Source organism: Mirounga angustirostris, unplaced genomic scaffold (assembly GCF_029215605.1).
Source record: "Mirounga angustirostris isolate CCGP_5_RB_7025 unplaced genomic scaffold, mMirAng1.0.hap1 SCAF_9, whole genome shotgun sequence".
Taxonomy (NCBI): Eukaryota; Metazoa; Chordata; class Mammalia; order Carnivora; family Phocidae; genus Mirounga; species Mirounga angustirostris.
Genome location: NW_026991717.1, coordinates 97,405,958 through 97,427,729, shown reverse-complemented (window position 1 = coordinate 97,427,729; position 21,772 = coordinate 97,405,958). Strand labels below are relative to the sequence as shown.

Here is a 21,772-nt window from a genome sequence, read left to right as displayed (position 1 = left end):
TAGACAGAAGCTAAAAGAACATCGAAGAGGACAGACACCCTTCCCTTCATATTCTTTCCCACTTTATTATTAGTCTTTGTTCTCCACTTGGCCATATACTTATGGTCCTATAAGTCTCATTTTCAGCCACCTTTTCAATTATTCAGCCTCAATTGTTCTGTAAACACACATGTAGGTGTCAACCCTGTATCCTGGTGTTGGGCCAGATCTCAAAACACAGTCTTCTCTTTCATTGTTCTGCTGTTTTCCCCCAGCTTGTCACTTCTTCTTCCATAGTTCCTTGGCTGTACCCGACTCCCCATTCTGCCAGCCCCGCCCTGAGCTGTTGTAACAGCCTTCTCTCTGGCCTGACTTCAGCAGTCCACTCCTTCCAATGATCCTGCCCCCACCCCGCTACAAGGCTCTTCATCAGATTACTCTTGCACTCAAGTTTAGACAATTCATTGCTGAGCATATCACAACCCAAACTCCTTTGTCTGATTTGTAAAGCCTCCATAATCTTACCCCACCCTATCTAGTCAGTTTTCTTTCCCACAAAGACCAATACACAACCATTCAACCAGTCAGGCTGCCATCTTAACTGTAGAGGAAACAACCCACATGCCTCCACAACTACTATCTTCCCACTTCAGATGACCTTTGCATTGCTCAGGTCGCCAACTGGCTAGACTTTACCCATCATTCAAAGGCCCAGCTCAAATCTCAATTATTTAAGGAAATTTTCTTCACTGCTACAGCACATACTGATCACTTCTTTTTCTTACCTCCTATTACATTTACAAATTAATAATAACATAAATAACAGTCATGATGGGCTAACTTCTACTGAGCCCTTCGTTTATACCAGGCCCTATTGGGTTTTATCATTCCTCTTTTAGAGAGGGATAAGCACAGGGAAGGCAACACAACTCAACTTTATACTTGACATTTGCTGATCATTTGATTTGTGTTACAGTGGTCTCCCTAACACATTTTCCACTTCACTGAGAGCAGAAACTGAGATTCATATTTATTCTGTGTCTTCTACACAAGTCGGGGAGTCTGTGTGCACTGTAAGTTACCACACCTCTTAGTGGGCCCTTGGTACACATTGATATTACACATCTTTTAAATTCCTACCCTGCAAGACTTGCACCACGTTTGTACATGCACAAATATGTGCTAAACAAACACTTTCAAGCACAATGATGAATGGTTTGGACAACTCATAGTCTACAAATGGTCCTAGTGATTCTCTACTACCCTTACTGCATCCATCCTCCACATGCTTGAAACATCTTAAAGATGTGAAGCCACAGGGGAGCTGCCAGCAATCAATGACAAAATTAATTAGAAGTTTTGGAGGATTACAGGGCAGGGGAGGTTGTTAATTCCATCCTGGCCAAGAACTGGGTCTTCCGTTTTTTTGTTAAAAATTAGGTAGCAGCAAGATTTCCCCAAATAACCAAATATTTGCACTATAATATTATGGATTTTCTCCAGATCTCTTCTAGCACTTTTTTTCTTTCTTTTAACAACCATGGTTAGTATAGATATATTCAGTAAAGATAAATATCACAGTAAAGATGGGGAAAGATAATGATTTAGACTACGCTTTAGTATTTTTTAAAAGTCACAATTATTTCTTACATTCATCATAGGCATAACTTCCAGTTTCTCATTCCCATACCCATTCTATGAAGAACATGGCATGTAAAATTCACAAGATTCCTCTTCCCTCTCACTTCAAATCAAAGCTTTAACAAAGGCCAAAACCATAAAGAAAAAAATTTACTTAAAATTTTTTACATTCGTTTCAACTGTATCTCATGAATTTCTGAGGACACTCTCATAAGCAATAAAGAATATTTTTTTTAGCCAACATACCAAGTGAGAAAATTTATCTCACCAAAGTCAACCTAGTTTTAGCTTACACGGACTATTGCTCACTTTCACTGATGCCAGCATTTTTCTTCAACTGAAAAAAAATTAGATGAGAAGAAAGAAAACCATTTATACATCTTGTCTCTTTATGTAGTTTCTTAAAGCTTCAGCTTATCAGGATTTCCTTCATTGCCAACTGAAGCCAGATACATGGTCCATCTGATCCTATAATAATTTCAGTTTTAGAGATAAGCTGGCTTGAAAAGCATTCTCCTGGAGAAGCTGGTTTTCAGACTAAAACCACTCAGAGAAAACATCATCTCACATTAAATAATAATATTTTATATTTTCTCCCTAATATAGAAAAAAACACCAGCTCACTGTGGAAAGCCTGGAATATATTCCTCCTTCCTCTTTTATCAGTCTTTGCTCATCTAATTTAAGGTTTTTAGACCTAAGTAAATCTTTTTTCAACAATAGGTATTAGCTTTTGTATACAGTTTTATAATCATATTCAAAACTTTAAAAAAAATTTTAATTGCTCGTTGCAAGTCATTTTGTACTTTTGTTTGTGTGTCCTCATACCAATTTACCTGTTTATCAACTGGACTGCAACTTGAAATACTTTTTTTTTTTTTTTTAAGATTTTATTTATTTATTTAACAGAGAGATAGCGAGAGCAGGAACACAAGCAGGGGGAGTGGGAGAGTGAGAAGCAGGCTTCCCGCCAAGCAGGGAGCCCGATGCGGGACTCGATCCCAGGACCCTGGGATCATGACCTGAGCCTAAGGCAGACGCTCAATGACTGAGCCACCCAGGCGCCCACTTTTTTTTTTTTTTTTAAGAAGGGGCCATGTAGGCTATATTTTCCACCTCCTGGTAAATCTGAAAATGAATTCCTATATTCTTTGCACAGAAACATCACATTAGGTGACAATGACGTTCTTGAGACACAACCTTGTCTTCTGAACAGTCTTTTAGCCTTCAGGGTTGAGAAGTCTGACCCCAGTTGGATGTTAGTTTCATTAATAACCTGTTCATTTCTGTCTAAATGCCTGAAAGATTCCTTAACCTGGAAACACAAACCTTTTAAAAAAATATGTCTCTATTTGGGTCTATTAATTTTAATTTTACCTCAGATCTTTATCAGCTCAGAAAAGATTTCTTCTGACATATGCCTGACCCTCGTTCCAGTATTTTGTTCCATTCTTCATTGGGAATAAATGTAATTCTTAGATAAGATCTGTGTGTTTTTTTTGTCTTCTGTTTCAACATTTTCATCTTGGTCCTTCTGTTCCTTATTTTGCTTTCCACTTTACCAGTGTGATTTCTGTAGAGTCTTCTCTAAATTTACTCTCTTCAGTACAGGCTTGAATTCTGCTCTTACACTACTGTTTCAGCCTTTGCAAATCTTTCTTCTCCTGATGGTCCCTTTACCTTCTTGCATCTTTTTGAGAATACCAAAAATATTTCTGTTAAAATGTTCTTCTCTTTCCTGGAGAAATTTATTTCCAAGTATATAATCTTGCTTCAAGTTTTAATGGAAAAGCTTCCTGTCTCTTATCCTACAGTATTCTTTTCTTAAGTTCCCTTTGGGCATCTTTCTGTCTATTCATAGACAGAAAAGAGAACAGTATGTTCAAATCTGGCACTTGCCAACAGATAGTACCGGTGTAGAGTCTTAATATTCCCTCATTTTCCTCTTGGGCACAAGCAAAGCAGATCTCAAGGGCAAACTGACTCACATAGTACCTACCTCAGTTTTCAGGGTCTATCAGATATTTAGTGATTGCAGTTCTCTGGTAGGGCTTCTCCTGCTCTATCTGTTATAATATCTGACTAGGAAGAAAGAGACCAAGAGGCAATCTGCTGGGTTTTTTAGAGGGCAGTACATAAAAGATCATATGCTCTCCCAGCATGCATTGTCCTCTGCCTTCTTCTTGCCTCTTCCCTATTATGGTACTTTAAATCACACAACTAGCCATTCATAAACAAAACATTCTCTGCTTGTCTCCATCTACCTCCTTCTTGGCTGTGGTCTGGAAGGCACATGTCTAAATGGATATAGAAAAAAAGAAATTGATAGGTTGGGTAGGAGGCACGACTCTGGATTTGACTCTGGCTAGCCCAGAAGACAGTTTCTTCCCAGTTGGACCATTTGCTTTCCTGGCCAGTACAGCTCCAAGGTCCTGAAATAGTCAAGGGCAAATAATAGGGGCAAGGTATATGTGTGATTTTTCTCTTTCAGCACCAGCTGGGCTACTCGGGTTTACTGCATGGGGTGCGTATTTTGTAAACTTAAGAATATGCTTCTCAATGCATCCCACTGACAATTACATTAGTAGACATTCCCTGTGGACCTCAGCATGTGACCTTTCTCCATCTTAAATTTACTATCTATTATCCTTCCTTTTTTTACTTATTTTGTATCGTTTCATGGTATTTTGGTGAAAAGTCTGGGAAGAAGCATCTCAGATATCACCCGTCTCCTGCTATGAAGATCTGGGAAGTTTGTAAATGAACATTTTAAATATTACTAGCTAGAATGATACAGGTAGTCTATAATAGCTTATCTATATTAGGTTTTGAATGCAACACAAGGGAAAAACAAAGAGATTTTCTCATGCTACTCATAGATTCATGCGACAGAAAAACCACAAATTATGCTAATAGCACCATCATGGCAGATATTTTATGTAAAGAAGCAAAGAAAGCTACAAGATTTAGAGTAGCCACACCCCTTCCAGAACTTGGGAGTAAGAATATTCTCTGAAGTGGAAAGCATTATCAATTTAGAATGGATGAAATCAGCTTCCAGCAAAAGCAACTCCTGAGATTAGAGTGTTCCTTGACTCTACAGCAAGGAGAACAGCTGGTTGTCTGACTGAATCCAGAAAAGCAAAGCAAAGAGCTGGGTCGACCTGTCTGCACCCTCAGGATATGAATGTTGTTAACATAAATCAATTTATAACTAAGTAAACTACAAAGTCTCCTGACTGAGGAAATAATGAAAAAATACATAGTCTGCTTGGAATCTAGGAAAAGGTGAAGCAAAGAACAGGACTTTGTCAGTGAGTCTCTAACACTGCCTAAGAGAAAGAGCTTGTTCTGGCTGGCTGAAACAAGCATTGTCATTCTTTTGGCAGGTACATCCCTATATTGGACTGGGGCATTATCATAACTGATGAATTGTATTACTAAAATCATCTAGTTCCTTTACTCTGAGCCAGTGAGCAAGCTCGCACTTTCCACATAAGGTTTTCCCTTGATTTAGGGAAAAATCTGGGCAAGAAGAATGTGGCTCTAATGCTAAATGAATAACAGAACCTAATTTTCTGGAGTTCAGGGCTAACATCTTGACTCTAACCTCTTTGATATGGTGAAACAACCCATGCTATGAAAAAAGCATTCCATATGAATGGGGGGGGGCTATCTTTCTTATATCCAAATGCCTTCTGTGATCTCTCACCACCTTCAAACTTAATTCCAAACTTTTGAATATGACACTCAAGATCCTTTCCAAATTTATCTTCCACCATTCCCCAACACGGGCTACTTTCCAATCTGGCCCATCTTGATGCCTTCCCAAATGCCCACACTCATTCCCTTCTCCCTGCCTGTGATCATACTTCCCTTACTTAGAATTTCCTCTCTTCCTTTCCATAAACCAAAATCTCATTGGTTCAGGGTAAGTTCAAGTCCACCCATCTCCATGAAAGCCTCTCCAGCTACACCAAACCGCTGATTTCTGCATTTTAGCTGTACTATGTAACATTCTCAGGCCTAACTCTTCCCTGCCAGGCCTAAATTGCCCATTGTAGATTCCTCTTGACTTGTCACTACTCCATCTTCTTCTGTGTTATCTGAGCTTAATGAAATTTCATTATGTAGTATTTAACTGTGTATATATCTAGTCTCTCAGATTTCTAAGGGCAGAGAAATTTCTGAACTCCCCTCTCTATCCTCACTCTGATAATCACAGCAATAACAAATAAGCACCCCAGCATTTACCTGAATTGAAATAAAATGTAAATCAGTCCACACAGACCTGAATGTGGACTACTGTTGTCTCTCTGCATTGAAATGGTGAGTATTCTAGGTCTTTCCTGTGTGAGACCAAATGGTACAGTGATTAAGAGCATGGGTTCTGGGTTCCAAGAAACCTGGACTCTAATGTCTGCTTGGCTATTTTTCTCTGCAAATTTAGGGCAAATTTCTTAGCGTTTCTAAGTCAGGATTTTCTTACCTGTAAAATGAATTCATAGGGTTTTGGTGAAGATTAAATGAGATCACGTAAGTGACATGTTTAGCATTGCGCCTCAAACAAGGTAGGTGCCGAGTAAATGTTAAATCTGATTTGTAAGAAGAGTTCCAAGGGATGCCTTCATCTGCATCATTCCCTTGAGAACTCTGACAGCTTGGAGACAAGAGAAATTGTATTGCATAAGATCTTAAGGCTTATTGGGATTAAAAAAATGTAATGAAAGCATCAAAATTAGCCACGGCCAGGACTATCAATCCTTAGTAATAAGTGGGAGACAAAGATTCTCCTGTGTCAGATGTGGGTGGTTGGGAGCAAGAGGAAGGGATAAGGGGGCTGGGAGGAGTACTGCTCTGGAAAGGCAGAAAACTCTCTGAGATAGGGCCAAAATCCTGGGCCCTAGCCTGGGGCACTGGTCCAGAATCAGCAAGGAAGATGCTTGGTGACACTCCAGATAGTGTCTTCAAATGAAATGAGTACTGGTTCCAACCTGTTCAAATGTCCTCAGCTGGGGGTGTGTAATAAAACAGGAAGAACAAGATTACTTCTGGAAGTGTGAAGAGCTGCGCTCACTTACCATTGGTCAGGAGCTGTGATCACTGGAGAAACAGTCTGTCAGGTTCTGAGTCAGCCGGTGCAGCTAAGGGGCAGCAGTGGGGGTGGCCTCAGGAGGTTAGAGTTGGAAATAGCAGCAGAAACTCGCCGCTGGCTGGGTAAAGATGGCCCTGCCCTGAAAGACTTTTAAAATGAGATGGGATAGGACTTCGAACCAAAGGAAAACTGAGAAGTGGCTGAGAGCCGGCCACATGGAAGTATGAGTTAAGGCCGAGCCCTGATTGTCCCTCATGGTGTGGCCCCAGAAAACTCTGGCTGTAAACAAGTATCTAAGGGCTGGGGAAAAGCTGCAGCAATAGGGCTGGAGGGGCCATAGCCCCAGGCCCTCCCATCTTCACAGCCTTCACTGCTGGCCTAGGTACCCTCATTTGGATGACCTCCAAAATAATTTAACTCATTATACCTAATTTAAAAATTATTTCCCCAAATGCTTAAGGGTATTAACTAATAAGTGGTCTAGGGATAACCATTAGGTTTTATCACATGTAGGGGCAAATATGCTCCTCAAGAAGCATACAGTACATTATTCTTAATTGAATCTGGTAACAGACTTACAGCACAACCTGGGGATTAACTTGCTAAAGTGGTTAAACAAAGATTCCTGGCGCCTCAGTGCTTGAGGACTAAGAACATTTCAAAGATTTACATGACTCAAGTCAAACCAGAAACCTGGGTGAGGGGAACAGGGCGGCTTTGAATTCTTGGCAGGACTACTTCAGCTATGAGTCTAATTTCAGGTGAAATGAGGACAAGGCTCAGGAACTGAAAAGGAGGTATTTCTCTCATGGATAAAACCATCCCTGCTAAAGCACTTGAATGAAACGAAAGGGGTCTCTAAAACACCCAGATATTCTGAAATTTCACATATGTGTCTTGGTGTAGCTCTTCAACCTACACTATGATGGATCTTAGGAAGGCCCTTTGAATCTGGCAAACTATGTCCTTCACTTATGGGAAACATTCTTATATTATTTCTTGGGTAATTTCTACGTATACTGTTTTGTTTCGTTTTTAACTCTTATTATTTGTATGCTGGAACTCCTTGAGGGCTTCTGTTGGGTCCTTATTATTTATCTACCATCTTCCATCACTGTTGTTTTCTTGTTTTTTAAAAAAAAATTTTTTTATTAACATATAATGTATTATTTGTTTCAGGGGTACAGGTCTGTGATTCATCAGTCTTACAGAATTCACAGCGCTCACCATAGTACTTAACCTCCCCAATGTCTATCACCCAGCCACCCCATCCCTCCCACCCCCCTCCACTCCAGCAACCCTCAGTCTGTTTCCTGAGATTAAGAGTCTCTTATGGTTTGTCTCCCTCTCTGGTTTCATCTTGTTTCATTTTTCCCTCCCTTCCCCTATGATCCTCTGTCTTGTTTCTCAAATTCCTCATATCAGTGAGATCATATGATACTTGTCGTTTTCTAATTGACTTATTTCGCTTAGCATTATACCCTCTAGTTCCATCCACATCATTGCAAATGGCGAGATTTCATTTTTTGATGGCTGCATAATATTCCATTGTGTGTGTATATATATATATATGTGTGTGTGTGTGTGTGTGTGTGTGTATATATATGTGTATATATATATATATATACACACACCACATCTTCTTTATCCATTCATCTGTTGATGGACATCTAGGCTCTTTCCATAGTTTGGCTATTGTGGACATTGCTGCTATAAACATTGGGGTGCACGTACCCCTTCAGATCCCTACATTTGTATCTTTGGGGTAAATACCCAGTAGTGCAATTGCTGGGTCATAGGGTAGCTCTATTTTTCTTTGAGGAACCTCCATACTGTTTTCCAGAGTGGCTGCACCAGCTTGCATTTCCACCAACAGTGTAGGAGGACTCCCCTTTCTCCGCATCCTTGCCCACATCTGTTGTTTCCTGACTTGTTAATTTTAGCCATTCTGACTGGTGTGAGATGGTACCTGTTTTCTTGGGTTTTGTTGTTCTACTTGCTGGGGGGTCTCTATCATTTTATCTTCTGAATCTTCTTTTAACATACACATTTTAAAAATTCGGTTATCATATCTTCATTTTCCAAGAGCTTTTTAAAAAAGCAATAGGTATTTTATAATAATAAAAGGAATAAATTATTAGGAAGACATAACAATTACAAACGTGTGCATTAAATAACAAGATACATGAAAAAAAACTGACAGAATTAAGGAAACAGTTCCAAAATTATACCAAGAGATGTTAACATCCATTAATAAGCAATTCAGAGTAAAGCAAGACAACGTCTCTCCATAGACACAGAAGATGTGAACAACACTATTAATCACCATCTAATTAACATTTAAGGAACACAATATCTAACAACTGCAGAATACATATTCTCTTCAAGCGCCCAAAGGCAGACCATATGCTGGACAATAACATAGGTCAATGAATGTTAAAGGACTGAAATACAAAGCATGTATTTTCTGGTCACAGTGGAATTAAATAAGAAATCAGTAACAATATGGTATCTAGGGATACCCCAAATGCCTGGAAATTAAACACCTTTCTAAATAATTCAAGAGTGAAAGACAAAATCACAAGGACAACCAGGAAATATGTTCAGCTAAATGAAAATGAATTCAGCTAAAATAATTTTAAAATGCATATATTGCATAAGGAAGAAACATTTAAAAGTCAGAGAATGATAAAGATTAGGATAGAAATTAGTGGACTAGAAAACAGAGAGATAAAACAGAAAGTTATCGAAGCCAAAAGCTGGTTTTCAAAAAGATCAACAAACTTGACAAACCCCAGGCTAGATTGATTGAGAGAAAGAGAGAAAGAATAGAAATTGCCAAGATAAGGAATAAAAAGGGCATTATCACCAAGGTCTTACAAACATTTAAAGGATAAAAAGAATGATATTAAAATTTATGCTAATAAATTCAACTATTTAGATTAAATGAAAATCCTTGAAAAATACAACTTACCAAATTGATACAAAAGAAACAGAACATCTGAATAGCCCTTTCTTTGTATAAAAATGGAATTTGTTATAAAAATCTTTTCAAAAATAAAACTCCAGATACAGATGCTTTTAGTAGTAAATTCAATAAAGCATTCATGGAGAAAATAATACCAATCTTATACAAACATTTTCAGAATACAGAGGAGGAGGGAATATTGCCCTACTCATTTGATGAGACAGAAAAAAAAAGTATAGACATGAGTCTTCATGAGTATGGACAAAAAATTCTTAACAAAATATTAGTAAATTAAATTTGGAAATATTTTAAAAGAATACTACATCATGACCAAGTAGATTCTATCCCAAAATGCAAGGTTGGCTTAACACTAAAAAAAAATCAAGTATAATTCGCCATATCAGCAGAATGAAGGAGAAAAACGATATGATCATTTCAATAGATGCAGAAAAACTATTTGAAAAGTGCAACACCTATTCATAAAGAAAGAAAATATTCATGACCCATATAAAAGACTTGTATCCAAAATATATAAAGATTTTTTTTAAAGATTTTATTTATTTATTTGAGAGAGAGAATGAGAGAGAGCACGAGAGGGGGGAGGGTCAGAGGGAGAAGCAGACTCCCTGCTGAGCAGGGAGCCCGATGCGGGACTCGATCCCGGGACTCCAGGATCATGACCTGAGCTGAAGGCAGTTGCTTAACCAACTGAGCCACCCAGGCGCCCTAAAATATATAAAGAATTTTTATAAAAATCAGTAATAAGACAACCTACTTTTAAAAATGGATAAAAGATTTGAACATTTCACAAATATGTTATGCAAATACCCAGGAAACACATGGAAAGATGCTCAAGTTCATTATTCATCAGCAAAGTGAAAACTAAAACTACAATAAGGTTTTATACACCCATTAGAATGACTGAAGTTAAAAAGACTGTTCACACGTAGCACTGTGAAGATGTAGAACAACTAGAACTCTCATACACTGCTGATGGAATGTAAAATCATACAGTCACTTTGGAAAACAGTTTGACCGTTTCTTGGAAAGTTAAATATGCACCTATCATACAACCAGCTATTCCACTCTTAGATATTTACCAAAGAGAAATGAAAACGTCTACACAAAGACATATATGTTTACCTCAACTTTTTTGTAATTGCCCAAAACTAGAAATGTCCAGATATCCGTCAACATTGTGAATGGGTAAACAAATTGTGGATATCCATATGATGTAATACTACCCAATCAAAGGGAACAAACTATAAATACATGCAGCAGCATCAATGATTCTAAAATCATGCCGAGTAAAAGAAGCCAGACCAAAAAAAAAGAGTACTTGTATGACTCCATTTACTTAGAATTCTAGAAAGTGAAAGTTAATTTATAGTTTCAGTTAAACAAAATCATGGTTGCCTGGAGACGCACATAGAAGGAGAATGGGATTACAAAGGAGTGTGAGGAAACTTTTGGGAATGATAGAAACATACATTTTCTTGATCATCATGACAGTTTTGTGTGTGCATACAAATGTCAAAACTAATCAAATTGTACATGTTAATATGTGCAATTCATAGTTCATCAGTTATAGTTCAATATAGTTAAAACAACAAAAACAAAACCAGAAACAACCATTCTGGTGGATCAAAAAACAAAAATAGGGCGCCTGGGTGGCTCAGTTGGTTAAGCGACTGCCTTCGGCTCAGGTCATGATCCTGGAGTCCCGGGATTGAGTCCTGCATCAGGCTCCCTGCTCAGCAGGGAGTCTGCCTCTCTCTCTGACCCTCCCCCCTCTTATGCTCTCTATCTCATTCTCTCTCTCAAATAAATAAATAAAATCTTTTAAAAAAACAAACAAAAAAACCAATTCTTAAAAAAAAATAGTATTTTTTTTTCTTTTTCATCTTCTGACTCAAAATCTGTGTTAATTTTCTAAAAATGTTAACTAAATTTTTCTTCCTATTTTTCATATTGTCTCCTTTGCTTCAGGTTTTTTTTGTTGTTGTTTATTTTGTTTTCTTTTTTGATACTGAGTAATTCTTTTAATTTCTGGTGGCTCTTGGTTGATTGTAAGTTTTGCCTATGTGGCAGGGAATGAGTTTGATATCACAGGTAGATTTCATCATTGGGTGATCTAGCAGAGATCCAGCTTTTTTTGTTGGAGGATTCCTAAATTTGCTTCTGCAGGCCATTTCTCTTGAGCTTGTCTGTTTCCCTAGTGAGGAATCCTCCAGCCTCCTGCTTATGTTATGTAAGCCTGGCTGCCAGCATTCTGGGGCCAAGGTAGATAGGACATCTTATCATTCAGTATGTAGCTCTTCCTTCCTGTTTACAGACCCCCTACCTCACTACCACTCTATGTTCTAACTGAAGTCCCCAAGTCCTGAGCCCCTTGGATTGCACCTCTTGAGGTAGGATCCCTGCCTTTGGCTGTGATTGGGAAGGCCAACTGCAAGGCTAAGGAACGGGGTAGTTTTTGCTAACCCAGTTCTCCCATTTTCAGCTCTACCTTCATCCCTGCCGACAGAAAAACCAGACTCTTAAATTCTCCAGTCCTCCTGAGGTTCTCCAGCACAAATTACTTGGCTTTCAGCACACGTTCTGCTTCTCTGTTCAAAGTTAGATACCACTTCATCTGTTTTCTGTCTTCCCAAAATTTATCTTCTTGTCAGCTATTGTTTCTTCTCCTGTTCTCATTGTGCTGGGTTCACAGAGACTTTATTCCTTCATAGCCAGTAAAGTTGAGGTTTTAGTCGGAGCAGAGATAAATGTGAGTGTAATTGTTTGCTACTAAATAAAACCTCAGGAAGAAAAAGATGACTGTGTTCTAATAATGAAATACAAAAGGCTATTGTGGGCAACAAATTCATGTCTCTTCCACGAAGGCCTGCTGTATGCCCAATGGAGTGTTAGGTGTTGGAAGCCCTGTAGCCCATCTACAAGCATTGGGGCTCACTGAGACTCCTCACTGATCCCTGTTTTAAGGCCATTATTAAGAGTCACTGGCACTGTCAACACCATGTCTTGTTTCAGTGTTTCCCTAGAGCCTCCCAGGACCTTTCCTGTGGATTCGTTCTGGGCATTTATTTTTAATGTGGACACAGCATGGCCTTTAGAGGCAGAAGAAACAAATACTTTCAGTCAAGAGAGTAGTGTTATTTAGTAAACAGCTAACAGCATGGAATTGAGAAAATTCATAGAGAAAAGAACTTCTGGAGAATCTAGCTGAAATGCAGTAAGAAAAGTTGCCCTTTTCATGTTTCTAATTTGCCCCAAACCAGGGAATCCTGGAAGCAGTGCATAGCTGAAATATATATACATGGCAAATATTAATTTACTTTTTTTTTTTTAAGATTTTATTTTCATTTATTTGACAGAGAGAGACACAGTGAGAGAGGGAACACAAGCAGGGGGAGTGGGAGAGGGAGAAGCAGGCTTCCTGCTCGGCAGGGAGCCTGATGCGGGGCTCGATCCCGGGACCCTGGGATCATGACCTGAGCCGAAGGCAGACACTTAACGACTAAGCCACCCAGGCGCCCCTAATTTTTTTTTTTTAAGATTTTATTTTTATTTTTCGTCAGAGAGAGAGAGAACGCAAGCGGGGGAGAGGGAGAAGCAGGCTTCCTGCCGAGCAGGGAGCCCGATGCGGGGCTCGATCCCAGGACCCTGGGATCATGACCTGAGCCGAAGGCAGACGCTTAACGACTGAGCCACCCAGGCGCCCCTAATTTTATTTCTATAACACTCTAGCAAGGTAGGTTAGTACTATCAGACCACATTTTATGGACAAAGAAATGAAGCCACCAAGTGACTAAGCTACTTGCCCAATGTCACTAACAAGTCGTGGCACAGATGGGCCTGGAACTCTTGGCCTCTGGGTTCTTAGTTTGTTTCTTCATCTATGAGTCATCTTTTAAATTTTTTAAAGAGACTTGACTTATTGGTCCTCACAATTCCATTTCCAAAGAAGGTTACACTGACAGACCAAATGCAGAATGGCACCAAGACCAAGCTTTTCCTCATCTATGGGCACATTGTTCTGATGAAGCAATTCAAAAAACACACACACTGATATCTAGCAGTAACCCTCACCTCTCAAATACCAGGAACCAGGTAGGTGGGGTCTACCCATTTGGTCTCAATGAACAATTGTTGCACAGAAGCCCAGAAGAAGGGGAAAGCCCCAGTCCTGAAGCCCCAGACTCTGGAAGCTTCCACCTCCTCCAAGAGCCAGTTCAAGCAGGCACATAACCAAGGAAAGCCATACCAAAGGAAGAGCTGCTGAGTGATAGTCCACACCCCTATCATTCTTACCCCGTAAAAGGCTCCTACCCGTAGGTTAGCTCATTTGCACTCAAAACCACCCCATAAGGCATGTATTATTAACATCATTCTGCCTACAAAAGAGAAGAGGACCCTGAGGTTCAGTGATATCACATGACTGTTTGGATCACACATCTAATGAATGGCACAGGCAGGCCCCGAGCCCAAGTCACTTGGACCCACATCCTCTGCTCTTCTCCAACATTCCACAGGAAAAAGTCTGTGCAAGGGTTCCATTGCTTTAAAATATTTCTTTCCTCCCTTCCTCTCTTCCTTCCTTCTTTTCCTTCCTTCCTTTCTTCCTTCCTTCCTTCCTTCCCTCTCTCCTTCCTTCCTTTTTAACAGAATTTCTTCCCATGAATTTTATCATAACAGCTAACATTTATTGAGCACCTGCTGTGTTCAGGAGCTGTGTGGGTTGGATATCTTACATGGAGTTTCTCTTTACTGTTATTATCTCCAATATGTAGATGAAAAGCTGGGGCACTGAGAGGGAAGCAACTCAAACTAGGTCACCAGCTACTAAAATGTAGAGTCTAGGATTTAAACCCAGGCAGTCTGACTTCAGAGTCAACACTTCAACTCTTTACCACCTTGTTTTCCTTTAATGCAAAATGAGCACACACACACACACACACAAAGCTTGATTCTTACATTGACCAGGAGATTGGTGGTAGGCAGAGTTTTTAGGAAAACACATTTCTCACATGTTGGGGAATCTCACCAATATTATGGGTGAGCCCTTTCTCTGAGCTAAGCCTGGTTTTTGTTTCTTAAGACAAATCAGCAAAGAATCATTTTGTGATTCCTCTTATTTTCCATCCAGTACCGTGCCAAATGGCATGCAGATATTATCCACACTAGTTTCAGCCCTTGACAGGTGAGATTTCTTCATCACACCAAATATATTAACAGTCTGGTCTCTGTTATTGGGGATAAGAACACAAAGTAGCTTTTAAGCTAAACTCTATGGACACAATTGGCAAAAGGTTTCAGAGATGGGAAGTTTTTTGACACTGTTCATTACTTCCTCCGGAAGAAATAACACATAGTGGCAGCATCTAATCGTAATTCCACCATCTCAAAACAAGTTCAATGGTCAGGTACCTTGCTATATTCTGAGAGTAAAAATAAAACAGTAAGCAATTCTAATTCCTGGACCAAGAAATTTCTCACAGAAATTCTTCAAACAATTCCTGTCCCAATTGTTGAAACAGGTGTGCTTTATCTTACTGGGAAAGGTATTCATAGATCTTGTGTGGCTTAACTTACATACACGTGTTTGTTGTCAAAATTTGCTAATCCCGTTGGTTTCCCATGGAAAGGGGGGGGTGGGAAATCATTATATAGCACTGGGGGACTCTGGGTCTATCAAAAGGAAATTTGATCAAGGGGGTTCCACTAGCTTTCACACAAACTGTGTGGGGAAGGACTTGTTTCCTCCCCATTTGTCATGAACAAATACTACCATTGTAAAAAAAATAATAATGAAGTACTAGAAAAATATAGAGTGAAAAAGTAGCATACAATATACACACCCAAATTTTTTAACACAAAATCATTTTATCATATTGCCAAAAAGGTCTTTAAATGTTTCATTCTCAATTTCTATACTTATCACAGACTACTAATCATCATCTCTAGGACCTACGCCAGTCAGAGGACTATACTTTGAATAGCATCAATTTAGAACATGCACAAGAAACATACCAACCAGGGCACCTGGTGGGCACAGTTAAGTGTCCAAATCTTGGTTTCAGCTCAGGTCCTGATCTCAGGGTCATGAGATTGAGCCCTGCACTGGGTTCTACACTCATTGTGGAGTCTGCTAGAGATTCTCTCTCCCTCTCCCTCTGCCCCTCCCACTCGTGCTCGCTCGATCTCTCTAAAATGAATAAATAAATCTAAAGTGGAAAAAAAAAGAAACATACCAACTGCTTTTACTATAATTTTACTGATTTCTTAAAATTAACCCATTATTTCCATGAAAGTAGTTGGATATGTGGTGGGCCAAGACCCTTTACCAGCTACAAAACTCTGCATTGCTGCTTCTAGAAAGCTTTTTAATAATATGTATCAAGAGCCATAAAATATTCACATTCTTGACCCAGTAATTACATGTCTATAAGTCTACCCTAAGGAAATAATATCACTTATGCACAGAGGTGTTAATTGCAGGTTTATTAAAAATAACCAAAATTGGAAATAGCATAAAGTCCCCAGACAGGGGGGAATCATGGAGCAAATTATGCTCCATGCTGCTCAAGGAAGTTTCTCTTACGTGACAGACTAGGCCAAGGTCCCCCATGTATGCCCTATCATGGTCCACCTGTGCTTCCTTTGTGTCACTCACTATTATGATTAATCAAATACCTGTGTAATTATTTAGTGACTTCTAATACTATGCTCTGTTTCTCTTGTCTTCTCCAACACGTCTTCAACACTTAAGATGGATTCTGACACATAGTATCTGCTCAATAAATGCAGAATGAATAAAAGAACACAGTATGTATAAATGAATTTGAGGACTTCGAGAGATTCTCATGATACAACATCAAGTGAAAAAATTAGGATGTTAAATTAACAGAAAAACAAGAGTAGTTAAGCTCCTCCTAAGTAACATTTTATGCCATTTAGTAAGAACTTGTTAGAATAGTGTCAGGAAAGCTAAAGAACAAAAGAGCAGCATTAGCTGAGACTTATAAAAAATACTTGAGTCAGCAATTGCTTTTTTAAGGTATGTCTGAAACAAGGAGAAAAGCAAAGGACTTTGCTTGGGAAAGTTGATGTAGTGGTCATAGAGGGAAGAGAGAAAGAAGTGCCCATTTGACTTTTCTATTCAACGAGGGAGCTGTGTTCAACCTAAAGAGGGCAGAACGATGCAAAGATGGAACTCCAGTTCCAGATAGGCAAAGAGCTAGTGGCCTCAACAATCCAAACCTGTATGAATTGGATTCCGGGGCCTAAAGGCATTTCAGAGCCACTGACAGTCATCTTTGAGAGATTACAGGAAGCACCGAAAAATAAAATAACAGAATACTGAGGACGATGTGGGATTTTCAGAGAAAGGGAAGTTTGCTCTTTGTTGCTTTAAAGACAAAAGGAAAACCAGTGGATTTCAGGTGTAGGTAAATAGATAGAAGGGTCAACATTAGGGGAAAACCCTTCAACCAGTTACTAGCACCATTCAACGTTCCCCTGCGCTGCCTTGTGTACCCCAGACACTCCAGGACCTGACAGAGATGATGGGGAAGGGCTGGGCTGGGTGTTAACAGAAGACCTCTGCCATCCCTGCTCATTCAAGCTGTCTCATTCTCTCTGGCAGTCCAAGCCACAAAATCACAGCCATGATCTCAAAACCAGTGAGCTTGAGCTGTTTACAACAGCTGCAGACTTCTCATGAAAAAGACCAAGAGTACATCAAGGCTTGGGAATCAGAAGGCAAATCAGAGGCATGGTTGCTCAGGGGAAAACCGGACACTATACAATCTACCCTTTGCTCACCCCAACACCAGTCCAGCCAAAAAAGTCAGGATTCAGACTAGAACATAGTCCAGGTTCCCTTTTAGTTCTTTTTTTTTTTTTCCACCTGGTTTATCTTTTAGTTTTCCTAATTATAAATAATCAATCATCCAATTGGTTCTGGAATTGCATCACTAATGGTCTGGAAAGATAGTACTGCGGTATTGACTGAGTTTAGAAAGACCAGGAAAAACGTCTCCCAAACTTCAAAGGATTTACTCATTTAAAACACACCAAAAAGCCCGAGTGATAGCATGCAGTTTAGACTAAAGACACCAAAGAGCTTGAAGATAAGATATAGAATCTCAGAACCTTCTATGGAAGCTGTGAAAATGCTATCAGGATCATCTCCAAAAAATGCAATTTACTGTGAAAGTCTAATCAGTCATTTGGCAAACATTTCCCTGGACAGATAAGAGATTAGAGTGGGGGAGGGGAGATGGCAAAGGGGCCCTCCCTACAAGAAACAGGGACAATTAATTACTGGTATCACTGCTCATATCATAACAATACAACTCTCTTCCCTCTTCAAAAATTATTAAAAATTATGACATAGGAAACAAAATAGGTCAAAGAGTGAACAGCTGAATTTCAGAAACAAAGGACTCAAGTTATTCATATGGAATGCAAGTCTGCTTTTTACCCACTTTATCTGGCCCACATTCCAAGGCACCTTAGAAAGGTTACTAAACAAACAATCATGTCAGAAGCCAAGCATATCTCAGAGCAAGCACAGACTGAGTTCTCAAGGTCCTCTTCTATACAGGAGTCCATGATTCACTAAACATTCCAGATTTCATCCATTTGTTAAAAATTAATAAACATTTGTTCTATGTTAAGGCACTCAGGCTTTTTATAAATCGGCCATTTTGCCCTATTGAAAGCTCCCATGAGGGTTATTATTTTATTCACAGATTAAGACCTCCATCGGAGGGGCTATGGTAGGACCTTTCCAACTCCCCCCACCTGGGACCCACTGTAGGACCTGGGCGTCTTAGAAAACACACCTCAGCTGTGCTGTTTAAGAATGATGGATGTTTAGAAAGCCTATCTGCAGGGTAGAAAGTGAGGAACATCTCTTTGACTCTTTGCCACATCATTAGAAAATGGAAAATAATAAGGTTCCCAAAATGCTCTCATAGATGCAATACAAAGCAAAAGACCTGGAATCACAGGGACTTGTAGCTTCTCAAATCTGCTTTTTATAAAAATGCTTTGTCAATCACAACATCCACCTTTCTATCAGGTTTTTTTTTTTTCCTAGTCATCATACATATGGGTGATTTATATATTTTTTTTATTGTCCCTGAAGTTTTTTTTTTTTTAATTTTTCTTTTGCCAGAGCATTTTATTTTATTTTTATTTTATTATGTTATGTTAGTCACGATACAATACATCACTAATTTTTTTTTTTAAAGATTTTATTTATTTATTTGACAGAGAGAGACACAGCGAGAGAGGGAACACAAGCAGGGGGAATGGGAGAGGGAGAAGCTGGCTCCCCGCAGAGCAGGGAGCCTGATGCGGGACTCGATCCCAGGACCCTGGGATCATGACCTGAGCTGAAGGCAGTCGCTTAACCAACTGAGCCACCCAGGCGCCCTACATCACTAATTTTTGATGTGGTGATCCATGATTCACTGTCTTCATATAACACGTGCTCCATGCAGTACGTGCCCTCCTTAATACCCATCATCGGACTAACCCATCCCCCCATCCCCCTCCCCTCTAAAACCCTGTTTGTTTCTTGGAGTCCCTCCGATTACCCCCCTTCATTTTTCCCTTCCTTCTCCTAATGTCCTCCATGCTATTCCTTATGTTCCACAAATAAGTGAAACCATATGATAATTGACTTTCTCTGCTTGACTTATTTCACTTAGCATAATCTCCTCCAGTCCCATCCATGTTGATGTGAAAGTTGGGTATTCATCCTTTCTGATGGCTGAGTAATATTCCATTGTATATATGGACTACATCTTCTTTATCCATTCGTCTGTTAAAGGGCATCTCGGCTCTTTCCACAGTTTGGCTATTGCAGACATTGCTGCTATGAACACTGGGATGCATATGGCCCTTCTTTTCACTACATCTGTGTCTTTGGGGTAAATACCCAGGAGTGCAATTGCTGGGTCATAGGGTAGCTCTATTTTTAATTTTTTGAGGAACCGCCACACTGTTTTCCAAAGTGGCTGTACCAACTTGCATTCCCACCAACAGTGTAAGAGGGTTCCCCTTTCTCCACAACCTCTCCAACATTTGTTGTTTCTTTCCCTGTCAATTTTTGCCATTCTAACTGGTGTAAGGTGGTATCTCAATGTGGTTTTGATTTGAATTTCCCTGTTGGCTAATGATGCTGAACATTTTTTCATTTTTTTAAAGATTTTTATATGAAGGTTTTCAATCATCATTATAATAAAAACTTTTAAATACGTGAAAGTTGCAAAGGGGCTGAGGTAGTTCATTTTTGCAATTTTTGTAGGCAACTGCTATTTTAAAGTGGAGGAATATTATACAGGGTCTGAATGGATCTTTTCATTGTAGGCAGAGGTAGCTGGAGAACAGTCCAGAGAGGTGAAGTGACTTGCCTCAGATCACACCTCGTAGGAACCTACGAAGCTCGCTCTCCAGACTGCTTGTCCAGATTGTTTTCTATTTCTACTACATTCTAGTATTTTGTACTATCTCATTTATTAAGTTTGACCTATGTTTAAATATAAAGGTATTTTACAAATATTTTGTAATTGAGACATACATGATGCCTCAGTTCAGACATTTTCTTCTCATAGATTGGAATTGCATTTGTATCTGAATTCATGGGCCCTCTGGAAACTGATGTCCTTTGATAAAGCCAGTCAGTTGATCACTGTGCTATTTTTTAATTTTTTTTAAGATGTATTTATTTGAGAGAGAGTGGGTGGGGGAGGGGAAAGGGGAGAGAATCTCAAGCAGACTCCCCACTGAGCACAGAGCCCAATGCAGGGCTCGATCTCATGACCCTGAGATCATGACCTGACCCGAAATCAAGAGTCCCACACTCAACCGACTGAGCCACCCAAGTGCCCCACTGTGCTACTTTTCAGAGTGGAACAGAAAGCATGACAGACTTCCCCTTGAGCAGACAGCCCCCTTCCCTGCCAGGAACAAAACCCAGCCACAAGTCCTCATGCAGCAAGATGAGTGGGATCGGCAGAGGCCCAGCTGGGCCAAGGAGGGCAGGATGGGCTGGAGCTCCAGCATACAGTGAGCCTGCGGAGAGGGTGAGTTCAGTGAGAGCAAGCAGGAGGCACAGGGAGAGGAGGAGAGGTAGAAGAGAGAGGAAAGACCTGGTGGGGAGGGAAGGAAGTACCAGGTGCCCTAGGGCAGATGATCCAGAGCACAAATAGGCCTGAATCAAAGCAGGCAAGAAGGCCAGAGTTCAGCGGGGTCAGGCTCCTGGGGCACATCCCATGACTCCAGGAGCCTGGGGGGCAAAGAGTCAGAGGGTCTGGGTCTCAAGTCAGGGACTGTGTCTGCCCCACTCACCTTGTGCCGCAGTGGCAAGCTTGCAGCAGGTCTTCAGATGTTAGTGGAAGAATGAAAGGGATGTAGGGAGTTCAGGAGCTCAAGCCAGAAAGTCTGGTTATTTAGGGGCTAAGATCAACCAGAAAGTCTGGATAACAGCAAAAATGACATGAAACTGAGTCAACATCCCTGGAAAATACCAGACACTTCTCCCCAGAGTTAGAAAAGTGGGAAGTGAGTTCATGGTCCAAGGCAGGAAAGAGACAACAGGACAGGAAGAGAGGTTGGAGGAGGAAGAGGGAGAGGAAACAATAATTTTTATTTTTGCTAGTTATTCATGGAAGCCTCTTTTCTCTATCACTTACATCCCAAAAGGCTCTTGATAAAGACACACATATATATATATATACACACACACATACACATATATGTTGTAGTTAAGCATGTCACTAATAGTAGCATGATTCCACTTCAGGCTAGAGTCAGACCTTATCTAGGAATGGCTTATGCAATCTATAAAGAAATATTCCCTTAAGATGATGAGCTAGGTGGAAATAAACTCCTACCCAGAGCCCCCGTGAATCTAGTGCTTCCAAAACTTTTTACCAAGGAACTGCCTCCCTCCCTGGATCCTCAGCTCACATGTCTGTAGGTACAGTCTACGCACTGCCCCAGCCTGTTTCCTGCTATTCCAGACAATGACAGGCAGATCAGGCCCAGGCCCAAGATCTCTCCTGAATTTT

The 21,772-nt window shown here is 40.0% G+C and overlaps 1 long non-coding RNA gene across 1 annotated transcript in view; it reads right to left on the bottom strand.

Moving 5' to 3' along the window:
* The window catches only part of LOC135361482 (uncharacterized), a 46,736-nt gene extending 25,316 nt beyond the window's left edge, over positions 1–21,420 (bottom strand). Inside the window, exon 1 of the long non-coding RNA XR_010404761.1 lies at positions 21,051–21,420. This is a non-coding gene — a long non-coding RNA (uncharacterized LOC135361482). The remainder of the gene's footprint in view (positions 1–21,050) is intronic.
* Positions 21,421–21,772: the final 352 nt, after the last annotated feature.